This window comes from Talpa europaea (assembly GCF_964194135.1).
Source record: "Talpa europaea genome assembly, chromosome: 9".
Taxonomy (NCBI): domain Eukaryota; kingdom Metazoa; phylum Chordata; class Mammalia; order Eulipotyphla; family Talpidae; genus Talpa; species Talpa europaea.
This window is the reverse complement of record NC_140076.1, coordinates 77889145-77906191: the sequence shown is the minus strand read 5'-3', so window position 1 is coordinate 77906191 and position 17047 is coordinate 77889145. Positions and strand designations below refer to the sequence as shown.

General features: G+C 48.4%; 1 protein-coding gene across 1 annotated transcript in view; it reads right to left on the bottom strand.

Annotated features, from left to right (window-relative positions):
* Nucleotides 1-17047, bottom strand: part of KCNN3 (potassium calcium-activated channel subfamily N member 3) — a gene marked incomplete at both ends in the record, with an annotated part of 146929 nt that overhangs the window by 57781 nt on the left and 72101 nt on the right. The gene's annotated exons all lie outside the window — the stretch shown is intronic.

Below are 17047 nucleotides of genomic sequence, written 5' to 3'. Positions count from 1 at the left end.
GTATCCTGCTCAGGTTCAGACTTGGAGTTCACACACACGGAAGATCCAAACTTTGTTCTCAAGGTGGTTCCACTGGGGGTTCCCAACCATGCTTGATGTCTATGAAAGGGACCTCAAATCCTTCCCCTTTGTGGCCCCACTTTCCACATCTGTGAAATGAGAGGCTTTAAGATCCCACCCAGCTTTGACATGCCTAAGGTTCTGATGCCTAGAGGATGAGATCTGAGATGGGGACCTGTGTGAGTGTGGGGCTATCCTGGACAGAAGTGCACCTCCTTTCTCAGAGGCAGTGAGTGGAGGCATTTCTTGGCACCGTAGGCTGGGGCCTTGGCCTTCCAGCAGCTCTGGCTATCACTCTGTCTCAGCTGGCTCATGCGCACACTGTTATGCCCGCGAACAATGAACGCAGCCCCCAAGATATCAAGGACAGCTGATGCAAGCACAAAAGGGAGTTTAATACAGACCCGAGTCTGGACTCATGACACTCACCGATACAGCGGTGGATGGCGAGAGCCCCGAACTGGGGAAATGGGAAGGTATTTATAGGGTTACAAGCAAGCTTAAATTTTAAAACAAGCTGGCAATTACTCATTGACTACTAAAAGGCATTTTTGGCACGGGCGCAATTCAAAATTCAAACAGATGGTTTGGGGATGCCGCGGTTTCCTTAATTGGTTACTTTCTTATCAGCGGACACAAGAATGGTCTGAGACCTTTGATATTGGGCGCCCGGCTAGCTCAGTTGGTAGAGCATGAGACACATTTTATGAGTGTTGCATCATTTTCCGGGAATCATCTTCCAGGAAAGCGAAACTTAAACCCAAAATTCTAAAATGGTGGTTATATACACAAAATGGCAAAACAATAGTCAAGCGCGTAACAATTTGGTTCCACACACACCCCTACTCAAGACCTGCCCTGCAATATGTCTGTTCCAGGACCACAGAGAGGGGTACTCAGTCAGGCTACTCATGCCGCCCTAACCAGGTCCGGGAACCTAGCATGAACTGGTGCCCTAGAGAGGTCACAGCATCGGTACATGTTAGCCAGGAGAGCACCCTGGAAATCCCAGGAAGGATCCATGTTCACATGGAAGTTAGGCTAAATTAAAAATTAATGTTGGGCAGAAGTTTTATTTACCCTGGAAAACACCCCCAGCACAGAGGGAGTAACAGGGAGGTCTGGTCAGCATGGATTGGGGTGTTAGCCAAAGAGTGAACTGAGATTTCCTCCTCTCCCTGCCCCCAATTTATCCCCACTTCACAGGGAGATTAGGGACTGAGGGGGCCCTTTACTCTGTCTCTCTGTTTTCTCAGGGTCTGAGCCAAAGGAACCTTCTACTGTATAGTCAACAAGCATCCTGCCCCTTTCCCTCCTCTTTGTTCCTCCTACAGTTTGTCATCTTCTCATAACCAACAAGCCAGGAGGAAAAGCCACATCTCCCACACCTGGGGGCCCACAGGGGAAAGCAAAGCCCATGAACCTCAGTTTCCCCTTCTTCCTGCCCTGAACCTTGGAGCTATAATGGGGAGTAAAGGAGATAATGAGCTTGTAAAGGGCCCATTGAAAAGAGCTTTGTAAACCAGAGTTCATGCTGGAACAACGCAGGGCTTAGGGGCGCCAACCCCCCTGAACAGTCCAATATCTGCATATAACTGCTTGTAACCTTTAAATTAAGTACTAACAGCCTGCTACTGACTGGATGCCTTACAGATAACATAGACAATGAGTACATTTTGTATGTCATATGTACAACACTGTAAACTAGAGTCTTACAGTAAATTGATTCTTACAATAAAGTAAGCTAGAGAAATGAAAACGTTCTAAGAATATCATAAGGGGGCCTCCCTGGTGGCGCAGCGGTTGAGCACTGGGCTGCGAAGCTGCCCACAGCCTCTGCAGCGCCAGTTCGATCCCCGGCCTCTGGCGAGGGTCCCACATGGCACACAGACCTTTCCTGCCACTCCCGCTGCTCCCCTCAGCAGTGTGTTTCGTCGGTCTGCCTGTTCTGTTCCCTGCTCTGGCTCTGGTGAATTCTCTCACCCTCCCGCGCTTCTGACTGTACCCAGTGCTTGTATAAATAAATAAATAAATCTTAAAAAAAAAAAAGAATATCATAAGGAAGAAAACAAATATGTTTTCAGTATTGTGCTACATTTATTGACACTGCAAGTTTGTCATTTGTTTACAAGAAAATCCATATGTAAGTGAATCCACACAGTTTAAACCCGTGTTATTCAAGGGTCAATGGCACAAAAATAAATCGTTGTTGTTGTTTTTTATGTGTGTGATGAAGGCCCCTATCTGCCAGAATCCTGGGGACTCAAGGTTGAACAAAGCAGCTCTGGGCATGGCCTCATGGTGAGTATCAGGATGGAGAAGTAGAAGGAGCAAGATGCTGAGGACGGGATCTCAGCCTGTGAGGCTCTAACTAGGAGGTGCAATCTACAAACAGGAGGGGATGCCCAGCATGGCACTCAGCAACATTGCCACCCTCTCTGGGTGGCTGAGCTGGGGTTTCTCCCCCATCAGTTAGAGAGACCGAATGGCTGTGCAGGGAGCTCCCTGTTCCTAACCGCTGACAGGCCAGGCCAGGCCAAGGTAACATGACTGCCTGGCCCAACTCTTCAAATACAAAATGAAAGCCATCCACCCTACAATAGAGAAATGCATCAGGTTTCCATAGCAACTGGGTTCACTCTGGGCAGGAGCTGAAGTCACAGATTCCTTTGATTTTCTGATGGGGAACGAGATGTATGCCATCCAAGGTAAAGGCGAGGGCATGTCATGGCTCTGCCCAGCTTGACAGGGGTAGTAGGTGGACGACTATATCACAGGGAGAAGAAGAGAGGCTGCTGGCTGTCCTTGTCATCCACCCAGAATGAAAATTCCCATAGAAAACTCATCCCCGAGCTTGTGACTAATGAAGTACCCGGCGATTCATCACATGCCACAGGAAGAACACCCTCCTATTCCCACGGGGTGGTCAGAACAGGAATAAATTGTCTGATTTAGAAATTTCTGGAACTAATGTGGAACCAGGATCTTGGTATTTCTGGACAAGAGGGGTGAGAGCAGGAGTGCAAGTGGCTCCAACAAAGGACCATGCTCCCCATGGTCTGGTCTCAGCCACCCAGCTTGGTTACAGAACAACCTGACTGTCCACCCCTGGGCAGTCTGATGACTTTTGGATGAGTGGCGAGTGACAAGGACAGGCTATCACTGGACATGGAGCACCAGGAGGCCCTTGAGAGCAGAAGTCTCAAGGACCTGGGGCTCACCAAGGAGTTTTCTCCCAACCTGATCGCCTCCTTTCTCATGCCACCATCCCTAGAAAGCACTCCCACTACACACTGGAGCAGTTGCAAACACCCGTCTTGCTCAAGTAACTTGGTAACTACACCACAAGTTAGTGATTATCAGAGGGGAACTGGAGGGCAGTCAGGGGGAGAATGGGTAGATCAGTTAGCCCTGAGAACTGACTTCCCTGAGTGGGAAAGGGAAGCTACATTGTCCATCGTCCCGAGTCTATCTGGCTCCTTAGCCTAAAATAGTAATTTCCCTCATCTGGAGTGAGGCCAACCTGAAGATGTAAGGTGAGCCTGCTCTCACCTAAGGTGCTGCCCTCTACAGAGCTGACCCCAGACTGAATCCTTCTTAAGTGGCTTGGAGAGCCTGCAGGATTTTTAGCCTGTTGGTATAATCCCAAGAACTTGGGGGAGAGGGGAGGAGGATTTTATGTGACAGAGCAGTCCAACTTGCCTTCAAGGAGCTTGTAATTAGAGAGAAAGGAGAACCAACTCATTTCAACTCAATTCAATAAAACAGCAACAACCGACTAGTACTTAAAATCTGCTGAGAGAGTAGATCTTAAGTGTTCTCCCACACACACACACACACAAAAGGTAACCATATGAAGTGACAGAGGTGTCAATAACTGGATTATGGTAATTATTTCACAATGTCTATGTTTATCAAGTCATGTTGTATACTTTAAATATATACAATTCTGTTTGTCAATTATACTTCAACAAGAAAGAACCAAGTAGGTGAGGACACTGTGCTGACATGAATATGAATCAAACACGTGCCTCACGAATTAGCACCAGGTCTCAAAAAGCTCAAGTATAAGAGAGTCACAATGAGGGTCCGTCGTGGGGTTTCTTGGGTAAGATGAGGTTTCAGGGGCCTCCCTGGTGGCGCAGGCGGTTGAGCACAGCACTGTGAGGCTGTCCACAGCCTCTGCAATGCCGGTTCGATCCCTGCCAGCCTCAGAGCAACCCACATGGCTAGCAGACCTCTCCTGTCTTGCCTGCTGCTCCCCTCAACAGTGTATTTCGTCAGTCTGCCTGTTCTGTTCCCCATTCTGTCTCTGGTGAATCCTCTCGCCCTGCCACACATCTGGCCTGTACCCCGGCTCTTGTATAAATTAAAATCTTAAAAAAAAAAAAAAAAGATGAGGTTTCAAGAGTCTCTGGAGGTCTGTATCAGAAAAACCTGGTGTGGTAGTATACCAAGAGAGCCACAGGTGCCGCCCATCCCATTGTTTCCCAACCCCTTAAATCTAAACTTGGCCACATGCCTTGCTTTGGTCAATGGGACATTGGAAAATGTGATGCAGTATAGGTTTGAAAAATAGACACACCGCTGCATTTTCCCTGTCACCCCAGGCTCCAGCCAAGTGCCAGCTGCCAGGTATGAGAGGGAATCTGTCCCAGAAGAGCTACTTGCCCCAGGTGACCGAAGAACCACCCAACTGAGCCTAGCCCAGACCACCGACCGCTGCAGCCATGAGCAAAATGATTATTGTTTCAAGCCATTAGGTGGAGTGCTTTGTTATGCAACAAAACCAACACATAAGAAGTGTAGCTCATGCACTGATTTGGTGTGTGTTTTGGAAAAGTCAGGTAATTTGCTTGCCATGTCACCATTTCCCTTTCCTTTCTCATGCCACCGTCCCTAGAAGGCACTCCCACTGCACACTGGAGCAGTCACGAACGCCCGTCTTGCTCAAGTAACTTGGTAACTAGCAACTTCAAGTAATTCATGATCAAGGGCCAGGCAGCCCTATCCCTGCCCAGTGGTCACATCATTTAATGTATCAAAGAATAATACCAAGCATATCAAAGTTATTTTGCAAGCAGTTTAGTTGTTTTGCATGCAAAGTGTTTCTCATGTGTGAAGAAGTCAGTAGACTGAATCAAGAAACAAAGGCAAAAAGAATTGACAGAGTAAAGGGAGAAAAGCTGCAGGGAGTCTGGAAACAGCAAACCTTGTTGGCAAATTTGGGGGGCACATCACATGGATTACCTGACAGCTCGCACAAAGGGCAGCATGGACATTCCATTCTTGAATGGCCAATTAGAGGTATCAAAGAAAATAATTTCAGTTATTTATGGATTCTCCAGAAATCCTTGAATTTTACCTGTGGCTCATTGGTATATAAAGTATGCTGGGCCTCAGTCAGACCAGGCCTGCATATTCCCCCCATTCTTTCTACAGAGTAATGATGTCATCTACCAGCTCCCCAGAGGCAACTCTGAGGGGTCATCTGGTCACCTAGGACAGGACGCTTGGGAATTACCCTGTTAGCTGTGGGCCAGGGTCAGGTTGTCTTGACTGTGATAAGAGGCTATCCCAGATGCTCCTACATCCACGTATGGGGCACCACGCACCGGGCCCACAGAGGCCCCTGCCTTGCCACTGGAGCCGCACAGGAAACCTGCTCTCCCCCCCCCACCTCCCCACCCCTTTAAGGGTAAATAAATTTAGAGTACATTCATTGAATTCACTACTTTCCCCACCCCCCATTCTATTTTGGAAGATTCGAGGCTTTTCAGATTCTTTATTTAAACAAACTCTTTCATGGAAATGTTCTCAGCTGTCAGGGGAGATCCTGCTTAGACATTTTCTGACCAACCTGAAAAACTTACATTCTTGCGCAGCTATATATTTCTTTTAATTAAAGGAGAGAACATGGAAAAGGCCTTTTGTGTTCTCTACTGTTCTCTCTCTGTGGGAGAAAAACTCCAGAGGAAATCTCTATCATTTACAAAAATATGTGCAGAAGAAAAGCAAAAGGAAAAAATTCAAGATTGTCTTAAAATCTAGTAATAATATATATTTTTTTTTTCAAGTTCCCTGGAGCATATACATGTGCACCATTACTATGGGGGTTTCCATGGAAACAACATCAAAAGTCCTATACTACCTAATTAGGTCTCCCCAAGGACAAGAGCTGATTGCCAGTGATGAAACGAACTCCTGGGTTTGCAGCAATGATTCACATAAAATTTCCAGTCAGCAAAAGCTCCATGGAAATAGCTGAAGAAGACAGAAAAGGGAAAGAGAGAAAAAAACAAAAACAGAAAAAAGGTGTCTCTAAAAAAGGACAGAAGTTAGTAGTCTGCCAGTAATAAGACTGTCAGAGGGCTGGGTCCACACTGGACAGCTCTGTGCCTTTCTGAGAAGAAATTGTCCCTGACTGAAACTTCTGTGGAGCCAGGGGGCACCACGCCTGTGTAATGTCCCGTGTAGTGATCCTTTGGGCCAGGGTCTCCTGAGTGTCCCTGGCAGGTCCACCTAAGTCTCTCTCAAGCATGAGCCCCACAGGTACTTCTGCCCCTGAAGTTTGCTTGGGATGGCCAGAGAGCAGGTGAGCCCAAACCCTTTCCCTGCCCCCATTCTTTAGAGAAGGAAAGGCAAGTTATAACACTTGAGGAAGCAAGTGTTCTTCACTCATAACAAATTTTTAAGCCCTAACAGGGGCAGCATTAGGGATAGAACATTCTGCCACTATATGTGTGTGAGCAAGTCCATTGCCCTCTCTGGTGCTGATTCTTCATCTATAACTTGAATAAGGGGTCCAATTTGTTCTTTTCCTTTTTCTTCTAATGGTAGAGCCACTCCTTCTAATGGGATTGTTCGTAGAAGCCCAGCATGGGAAACAGATTGGCTCACAGCTATTGTAGTGGAAAGGGCAGAGAAAAGCATTCGAAGGCCCAGGCCTACTCACTCATCACACCTCCAGCCTAGGTCTCATGGCAGCCCCATCCCCTCCACAGAAGCCTTCAGCTGCAAAGCCATTGGAAGGACCAGCTGCCCCCCACCCCCACCCTGTAGTGAGGGAGAAGCTGTGCTGCTGGAAGTCAAGGTGCTTTGGGTCCAGGTCAAGAGATGCTGGCTGTGTAGGCATGGAGTTTTACCCAGATAAGTTTGTTCATCCATTCATTCAGACATTCAGTGTGGCTCGAATCTCTGTTATGTGACAGTCACCATGCTAGCTCTAGGGATATAGTAAGAACAAGTAGACAAGACTGCTGTCCTCCCAAAGCTTACATTCTAGCAGAGAAGGTCAGATAATACATAGGTAATCTGCCTCATTTCAGTGAGTGATGTCTGCTCTGATACAGGACCTGAGAGTAGTCTGGGAACACAATGTTCTGTGGGCAGACGGCCTGGGCAGGGTTCTCTGGAAGATCTTTGAATGCAGTGTGAGCCATCCAAACGAATGCATTACAGCGAAAGGGGGCATCACGTGCAAAGGCCCAAGGCAGGCTGGACTTGGGAGAGTTTGAGAAAAGAGGAAAAGAAGGCCACTATGAGAAATAAGTGGAGGGGAGGGGGGAAGAAGAGACATGGTGGTGGGGGGTGGTAGGCTCCAGACCACTGTGACTTTGGAGGCCATGAAGGAGCTGCGCGGAGCGGCAAGGCAAGCACAGGCCTACCCACCAGGGCTGTGTGGACTTGGTCACCAGTTTCTGAAGACAGACAGCCCACTGGTTAATTGCATTAGTTTGCTCGGTCTGCCATGACCAGTACCACATATAGCAGAACTTGATTTTCTCACAGTGCTGGAGGCTGGGAAATTTCAGGTCAGGGTACCAGCACTGGGCTCTGGTGAGAGCTCTCCGCCTGGCTTACAGACAGCCGCCTTGTCACCGTGTCCTCATGTGCAGAGACCTGCCCTTCCTCCCTTCCTCTCCCTCCCCTTCTTATAAGGCCAAGGTCTATCAGATTAGGTCACCCTTATGAACTCATTTAACCTTACTTAGCTCCTGAAGATGATCCTGTCCCCAAATATAGTTATATTGGGGGTTGATGCTTCAACATGTGACTCTGGGGGGGACACAATTCAGTCTATGGCAGTGTCAAAAGTACCCCAAAGCCCATCTACAGGTCAATCCAGGCTATTTTGCACATATTCTCTCTATATAATCTTACAAGGAAGGTTTAAGGAAGTAAATTGTGCCCATTTTGCAGATGAAGAAACTGAAACCAGAGAGGTTAAAGCAATTACTCAGAGCCTTGCAGGACCCCATGTAATTCCAGGCCTGTGTCCTTTCACCTGCCAACCTGCCAAGCAGACCCCTTTATGTTGGGTACTTGCCAATTTGGCTTTAGTATTATTCTAAAGAAAATTCAAGGCCACTCTTTAAAAGTTCATTTCTCAGAAGAGTCTTCACTGACCACAGGATCGATATACAGGCAGGGTCTGCAGCACCCCAGGAAAACTGCTTTGTGATTAGCGATCCAGCCTGGTCTGTTTGTGAAACTAACAAAGTTGATCTTTGTATCACCTTTCCTGTCCCTCTCAGCTCTTCCAGAGAGTCAATCTGGTGGCCGAGTACCCATTGGGGAAGTGCAATTTGTCTGGGAGCCCACCCACCTACCACAGGGTGTTTGCAAGTGAAGAAGATACCTTCGGGGTAAGGTTGGAGTTGGGGCAGAGACCAGCGCAGGGTTTTGTTGATCTGCGCTAGAAATTAATGAGAATGTTGGAGCTGGGGACTTTGACATCAGGAGATGAGGGAAGGTGGTTGCTGAGCACCTGGGTCCAGTTCAAGGCCAGGAGGGAGGATAGAGCCCACTTAGAAGCAGCTGACCATGTTCCCTTGAGGCAAGAACAAGCAAGGGTCTTTCAAGAATAAGATTTGCAAGCTCAGTACCATGTTCATGTGTCACCAGCTATGCCACCCTTTTCCCCTTGCTCCCCCAATCCACAGGGTCCTGTGGGGATGAAAGGACAGGAGGTGACCTGTGCCCACAGGGGTTACTGTCAGCAGGGTGGAGGTAGAGAAATCAGTAGAAGCAGGAGTTTGACATCAAAGGAGCTGCCAAGAGAAATGAAAGTTCTCTAGAACCCCCAGAGAATCCTAAAGAGAACTTGGGTCCCCTTCTTGTGTGGGGTGGGAATTCATGCCCAATTCTACAGGTGACCCCAGCCAACCCTTGGATTAGAGCGGCCACCCCTGGTATCTTAACATGCCCCACCCATCCATCTTCCACTTTGCTGCCAGAGCAAAGGTTCTAAAATGTAAACCAAACCACGTCACTTCCCTTCCTTAGAGCCTTTGTGCAGCTCCCCAGATTGTTGAGGATCAAGTCCAGCCTCCTAGTTGTACTTGGCAAAATGGGGCCCTTCCTCACATGGCCCCACACTCTCTACTACCCCAACATGGCATCTCATTCCTGCCAAATCCAGTTACTCGTGATCCCCAAACTTCTGTCCTTCAGAGTTCTGTACAAGCTGTGCCCTCTTCTCAACTACTTTGCCGGGGGCTCCTCATTTTTGAAGATCCACATCAAGGCCTCTTCTTTCCAAGGTCTGAGCTGATCTCCTCCCAACCCCAGGGAGGGCTAGGTGCCACCCTTGAGCATTTCCAGTCCCTGTGACCTCTGCTGTCACAGAGCTAGTCTTCAAATAGCAGTTGGGAAAGGATGGTCAGAAAGCCTGGAGTGCAGGGCCTCACTGGTGGTGCAAGGGGGTAAACAACGCACTATGAAGCAGTCCACAGCCTCTGCAGCATGAGTTCAATTCCTGGCCGGCCAGGGAGCAGCCCACATGGCCCAGCAGACCTCTCTTGACTCGCCTGCTGCTTCCCTCAGCAGTGTGCTTTGGTTAATCTGCCTGTTCTGTTCCCTACTCTGTCTCTGGTGAATCCTCTCACCCCCCGCATCTCTGGCTTGTACCCCAGCTCTTGTATGCATAAATAAATAAAAATCTTTAAAATAAATAAATAAAAAGAAAGCAAGCAAGCTTGGAGTGCAGGCCCCAATTTCAGAGTGTGGAGCAGGGTGGGGCTGGGTGGGGCAGGGTGGGGGCAGGTGGGTCAAGTAGGGCTGGGTGGGGGCAGGTGGGGCAGGTGGAGCTGGGTAGCCTATTAGTCAACAGTGACCACAGACACCAAGTATTGCATCCTCTCCCATTTGCCAGGCCCTATGTGTGATTACAGGTATTATCTCCTTAGTCCTCACAGGGCCCCGGGGTAGGTATCACTGAGACAGAAAGGGTTCTGGGACAGGGATGGAGCCAGGACAGGAATCAAGAACAGGAGTTCTGCTGTTGGCATGAGCTGGTAAACAAGAGGTTAAAAACATGATGATTCTAGGCCTGGACACCTGCTGCCATAAATTTCCTTGGCTTGTTTTTACCATTTCTGAGCTATCTTTCCACGGCTTATCAAGTTGGCTGCTATGGGAAAAAAGGGAGTTGCAGACCCAGAAGAGTCACAGACCTTGAGTCTCAGACCTTGAGACCAGTTCAAACTAGAGCTGCAGGCACGCAGCCTCCAAGAGATGCTCACCTTGGAGACAGCCACGAGCCCTGCACGACCCCCGAGCCGCCTCCTATGGTGCCCAGTAACAAAACAGACTTGAGCCAAATCCACTCTCCCCGCTTTTTCAGCAAGGAGTTGGCTCTCAAACCCCAGTCCTAAAACCTATAGAGGCGCTTCTCGCCCTCAAATCGCCGGGAGTCTCTCTCTCAGGCCCAGTGGGGTCTTCCTGGAGCTCTCTTTTCTTGCTTTTCCACTAATCAATACACACTAACTCCTTCTCTGCCCTCGCCAGTGTCTGTGGAGTCCTCTTTTCAAGCTTGACCAGAGGATCAATAGCCCTCTCCCAGCCTGGGAGTGGGACCCCGGCCCACCTCTCTGACTCCTGGTGGGTGGGCAGTGGATAGCAGCTGGTAGCTTACCTGCCTGTTTTGTGGGGGAGGTTGGGAATAGAGCTGAGGGGCAGTGGGTCCACTCCCTTGTCCAGTGATATTATGGTTTCCCATTGTACAGATAGGGAGACTGAGGCTCAGAGAGATTCATTTGCTTAATAAGGGGCTGTCAAAGGCTCTAAAGCCAAGGCAAACAGGTTCCAAGGTCCACAATTTTGATCAATGTGTCCTGGTCCCAGGGTGAGTGAGAGGCCTTGGTGGGCTGACCTGGGTGTGTGCCCACCTTGGGCCAGTCTGCAGGTGTTTCTGGGTCTCTGCATGCTGGTGCAGATCTGGGAGGTGGGAGGTTTCTGAGCACCTTGTAAGTCTGGGGTGAGAAGAACCGTTTTTCCACAAGAAGTTTCTGGTAAGTTTCCATTTCATTTTGACACATAAAAAACATCCTGCTGAATATTTGTGGGGTAACAGCACATCAGTGGGCCTGCCGGACCCCAGATCCGTTATTCAAGCCTGTTTACCACAGGGGAGGGGCTCCTTAACTCAGGCTTGGAGGGTATTTTTACAACTGAAAATAAAAGGGTTGGGGATCTCTCAGCTGGGGTGCTGCAGAACAGAGATGGAAACAGGTGTTAGTGGTGGGTGGGGCGTGTTTGCTATCCCCCAACTGACTAAATGCTCTTCCACTCACACTCAAGGGTCTACTGAGGGGGCACCTCCTCAGGGAGCTTTCCCTGATCTGGGGGCATGTGGCTTGTTCCAAAGTGCTTTTCTTTACATTAACCTCTTAGTTCTTGCAACAGTCACATGGAAAAAGTACTATTATCATCTGTAGTTTCCAGATTCGCTGACATCCCCCAGACAACACAGCAAGCAAGTGGTGGAGTCGGGATTTGCATCCAAATCTTGTCTATTAAGCCTCTTGCGCCCCAGCTGAGCCGCTTCACCAAACTGCCTGCCCGCTGCTTGGTGTGCCTGGTACCCACGCCAGCGCAGGTCCTTAGGGATCTAGCATCTGCCCTTCACTGTACCCCCACAGTGCACGCACGTGCCCGGCAGGCACAGGCTACCCAAATGAAAGCACAAATGGTAGCAAACCATCTGAAAATGTGACCAGGTAAGGTGTCCAAGCTCTACTGAATGTAAAGAAAAGCATTTTAATTGTCCACCATCTCTGTAATTCTCCCAAGACAAAAGTGTCTCAATCGTTCACAAGATAAAGAAACCAAAGAATATTTAAAAGAGAACTGCTAATAAAACCTGCTAGTAGAACCACTAGTAATTAAAACAATAAAAAAATAAAGCCAACCTGGAAACAACCTGAATACACATCAGCAGTGAAATAGTTGAATAAATAATGGTGCTCAGAATGAGGAACATTGTGTAGCTGTTTTTAAAAATGAAGTGGATCTATTTGTATTGATTTAGAAAATGTTCATAATATCTTATTAAATAACAAGAGAACATTGCAGTGGCAAAGGTAAAGTATGATTCTTCTTTTTTAAAAAGAAAGTGAACACCAACATAGAAAAACAAAAGTGCCCGTGTGTGGCATTTTTATATGGTTGGTATATGTTTTCCATGGACTCACATTTGAGATGGTGAAAGCCTCTGATTAATCACCATCTTGTTAATGCCAGAACCTCCAGGGCAGAAGGTGGGATCAGCTTCCATCTAGACACCACCACAATTGATTATTTTTCCTTAAATAATTAGAACGCACCTCTATATTTAAAGAAGCTTATGTTACTTTTATAATTTTGAAACCTAATACAGTTTTGTTTTGTTTTGTTTTGTTTGCCTGTCCTGGGGAAAGTCACGAGTTGAGCTGAAAGAGGATGTTGTAAACATGGCCATTCTTAGAAGGAAAACGATGCCCGAGTCCTTTCCTGCCCTATATATTTCCACATAGAGCTTCAAAGCACCCAGGACCCCCCCGCACACCCAGAGGTTTTGTGAACAAAGCCCCACTGGGAAGTGTTACCAGCTGGCTCTTCTCACAAGGATGCCTCCTCCAAGGCCAATTTCACTACCTGTTCTATAGCCCTTCTGACTAAACCGCCCTATGAAGAGTAGTTCCAGCGTACAAAAATGAACAAAAGCTCTTATTTCAAGGCCCACCTCTCGCACACATTAGCACCGCAGGCACTGAAAGCCACATCCGTCAGCCCCACCCCGCTCGCCCACCACCATGGGCAGAGGCCTGGCTTCCCGTGAGAAGAGGTGGCCCTCACAAGCAGTAGCCGAAATCACGCTCCATGTTCCTTCATTCAGGAGAGAGTGGGCAGGGGGCCACAGATCCCAACGTGACTGCTGTGGGCACAGGCTTGCTGGGAGCTCGGCCGCAGGGTGCCAGCTGCAGCTCTAGGCTCCACGGCTACAGAGGAGGCTGGGATTCAAGTTTCTGTCCAGCAGAAGCTTAGAGGTCCACAGAGGGAAACAAAGATAAAGCTATGGGGGAGAGCAGCATGGCGGTGAGGGACAGGCAGGATGAGCACCATTTGCAACTCAGGGTCTTGTGATGCTGCATTGTCAGCGCCCATGCTTGGTACTACTCTGGACCCAGACACCTGGGGCTCCTGCTCTGCACCCCACCCAAACTAGAGAGCCAGGCTCCAATCTCCTCTGCCCACGTCTCACCCTATTGAGCCAGGAGCCCATAGGGCCAGCGGGTGGTATCCACCCCCATCTTGTAAATTGGTCTTTGGATATCCAGGGCCCTGAATTGCCTATCTGAACCCGTTTCCAGGGGCCACACCATCTGCCCCCATCTGTCCTCCAGTAGGCAGACCTGCACTGCTCATAGGCCCAAGCCCTATGCCTGAGAGAGTGGGAGGGTGGGATGGAGCCTGGGGCTGAGGGCCAGGAGTCCACAAGAGTCACTAAGTTCTGGAGGAGCCAGGGGAAGGGGAGTTGGGGCTGAGGGCCTGGAGCTTCGGTGTCTCCATCTGAGGCTGGCCCCAGGCCCTGAAGATGTCAGGGCTAGGTCCTGTCCCTTACCCTTTCTGCCTAGCTGGGGTGTGTGAATACAGCAGGAGTACCTTTATTTTCTAAATTGTTCTGAAGCCAGGTAAACAGGACCCTGACAGTAATATGTCCTTACTTTCATCCACCTTCCCTGACTGCCCCAGGCTTCCAGAATTGCCCTGCAGAACTGTAGTCTTGTGGGAAGCACCATAAAAGGGGGCCAGTGACCAATGTTTGGAAAATGTCTCTTGAAGACTCACTAGCCTCACTCATAGAGCCTCACTCTAAGAATTCCTGAAGAAAAGGAAACCAGTCAGCTTTGAAACAATTTCTCAGACTCCTGACCATGACTCTTGCTTTGCAGTGACAGCTATTAACTTTCAAGGAGGATTGGGAAGTCCGAGTGGGGCCGCCACTGTGACACGTGGATGGGCTCAGCGCCTGTACTGTATATACTTGAACCAACACATTGGCAGTCTCTGGAAAGCACCAGATGCTCCCCTGCCTTCTTCAAAGTACTCTGCTGAACATACCAAAGCCACCAAACCAGTCAACATCCACTGGTGCCCTGCAACAGCCTCCATGGAGCCAGGCACACCCACACGCTTTGCAGAATTTTATTGAACAAATATATATGTACATGGAACTTACTAGATTGAAGGCATTGTTCTCAGTGCTTTACAAATATTCACTCCATTGCCTTCATAACAAGCCTATGTGGTGGGCCTGTTAGTATCCTTATTTAAAGGGGAGGATGCTGAGGATGCTGGGCTTAAGTGAGTTGGCCACGGCCTCCCAGCCAGTGTCGGCTGGAGCCGAGTAGGAGCCCAGGAGTCTGGCTCCCAACTCTGCGCTTTTCTAGTACTGCTATAAGAAATTACCACAAAGTCTGTGACTTAACACAAACCTATTCTCTTTCAGTTCTGGAGACCAGAATCCTAAAGTCAGTCTCATGGGACTGAAGTCCAGGGTGCCAGCAGGGCTGGCTCCATCTGGGGCCTCTAGGGAGGAGCCCATCGCCTTGCCTTTTCCAGCCTCTCGCACTATCTGCATTCCTTCTCTCAGCCAGATGCCCACAACTCTCCTGCCTCTTGCATCGCTCTCCCATCTCCTACTTCCTCCTCTGTAGCCTGCTCTCCTTGACCTCCCTCTCGTAAGGACACTTGTGATCACTTAGGACACACCCAGAGAATTCAGGATTATTTCCCCACATCAAGATCCTGATTAACTATATTGGCAAAGCCCCATTTGCCATATATGGTAATATTCACAGATTTCAGGGATTAGGACCTGGATATTTAGGAGAAGGGGTTAATTATTAAGTATCATACCATGCTTTTACACACTGCATTATGTTAGTTCAATTGTGTCAAAAATTCTGGGAGGATGCTGTCATTATCCCCATTTTACAAATTATTAGACTAAGGCTCTAAGAAGTCAATGAGCTGGCAAGGGTCACTGGGGCCATAAAGGGTGCAGCAAGGACAGAGGTGGATTGTTTGCCCCTACAGCTCAGCACCTGCTGCTGCTCCTGCTGCTGAAAGCACTCAGGATGAGGGGACCTATGGGCTTCAGGGATTCTAAGCAGGCACTGTTTCTATTACCCTCTGGACCAAACCGTTCTGGCATCTTAACTCCACTGGAAATCTAATGAGAGCTATGGGTTTGCCTTCTCCAGAACAAGAAGGATTTAACAACACACTTTGCAGATTAGCTTCTAGGCCTTCACAGGCCCAGATTACGAACACTTGATCTTGAAAGCAGGCTCTTGTAAGACTATTTGCACACTCATGCTCACAGCAGCATTATTCATAATAGCCAAAAATAGAGGCAACCCAAGTGGCCATTGATGGATGACTGGGTAAGCAAAATGTGTTTCATACAGTCACACATCATTTAATGATGTTTGGGTCAAGGACAAACTACATAGATGACAATGGTCCCAGTCGGCCAGACGATATCATCTAGATTTGCGTAAACACAGGATGTGAGCATGACAAAATTGCCTAACAGTGCATTTCTCACAATGTATACCTGTCACTAAATGACACATAACTAAACATATAGTGGAATATTATTCAGTCCTGAAAAAGAAGTTTTGACACCTGGATGAATGAACCTGAAGGATACTGTGCTAAGTAAAAGAAGGCAAATACAAAAAGACAAATACTGTCTGATTGCACTTACATGAGTACCTAAAGTAGACAAACTCATAGAGAGAGAAAGTAGGACGGTGGTTGCCAGGGGCTGAGGATGGGGAGGGAAGGTTGAGTTAGTTCCTGGGCAGTTTCAGTTGTGCAGGATGAGAGGCGCTCCGGACAGGGGCAGCACACTATGAATGGGCTGAACACTCCTGAATTGTTCACTTAAAAATGGTTGCAATGGCAAATTTCACATGTACTTTAAGATAATATTTTAAAAAACACTAGCTCCAATCTGAGAGTTCCCACAGGGCCAGACCACGTCTCATCCCTTCTCACAGCTGCTGCACAACGGGCCCACAGACATCTGCCCAAGATGGCTGGACGGGAAGAGCAGGTGACGCTGCTGCCCTCCGCAGCCACAGCTGGCCTTGCTGGCTGCACTCCACTCTGGCCATGAAGCAACAATCCCAGGCTCAGATAAAAACAAAAACAATTAAAACACCAAGAATTGAGAATAGGGTGGAAGCAGGTGGGATGCGAATAAATCCAGTCACCTTTGAGGGTGAAGCCTAGATGACTCTTGCCCATCCTTGAGAGGAATCTCAAAAGAGAACAAGATGTTAATTTTACAAATAATTTAAAGATCTTCTACCTCAAGAGTGACTTAAGCACACAGGCTTTTTGAAAGCTGTGTCCTCCTATTGCCAAATGAGTAGGGTTAAAAGATACTTGAGGATTTTTAAACTTCTCTGCCTCCTCCAAGAGTGATTCATGTTCCTTTGGGCATAGAGGCAGCCCCTTGGAACTCACCTCACTGCCAACCTGTCCATAACATACAGCCTCCTTCCACGAGGTTTGGGGTAGCAAAGGAAACCGTGTAATTGCAAGAAGATACAACCACAGTGGCAGGTGGCACCTGTGGCCTGATCACTGGAGGCTGAAGACGTTGAGGGGTGACAATCGAAAGTGGGTGGAGGGAGGCTGCCACGAG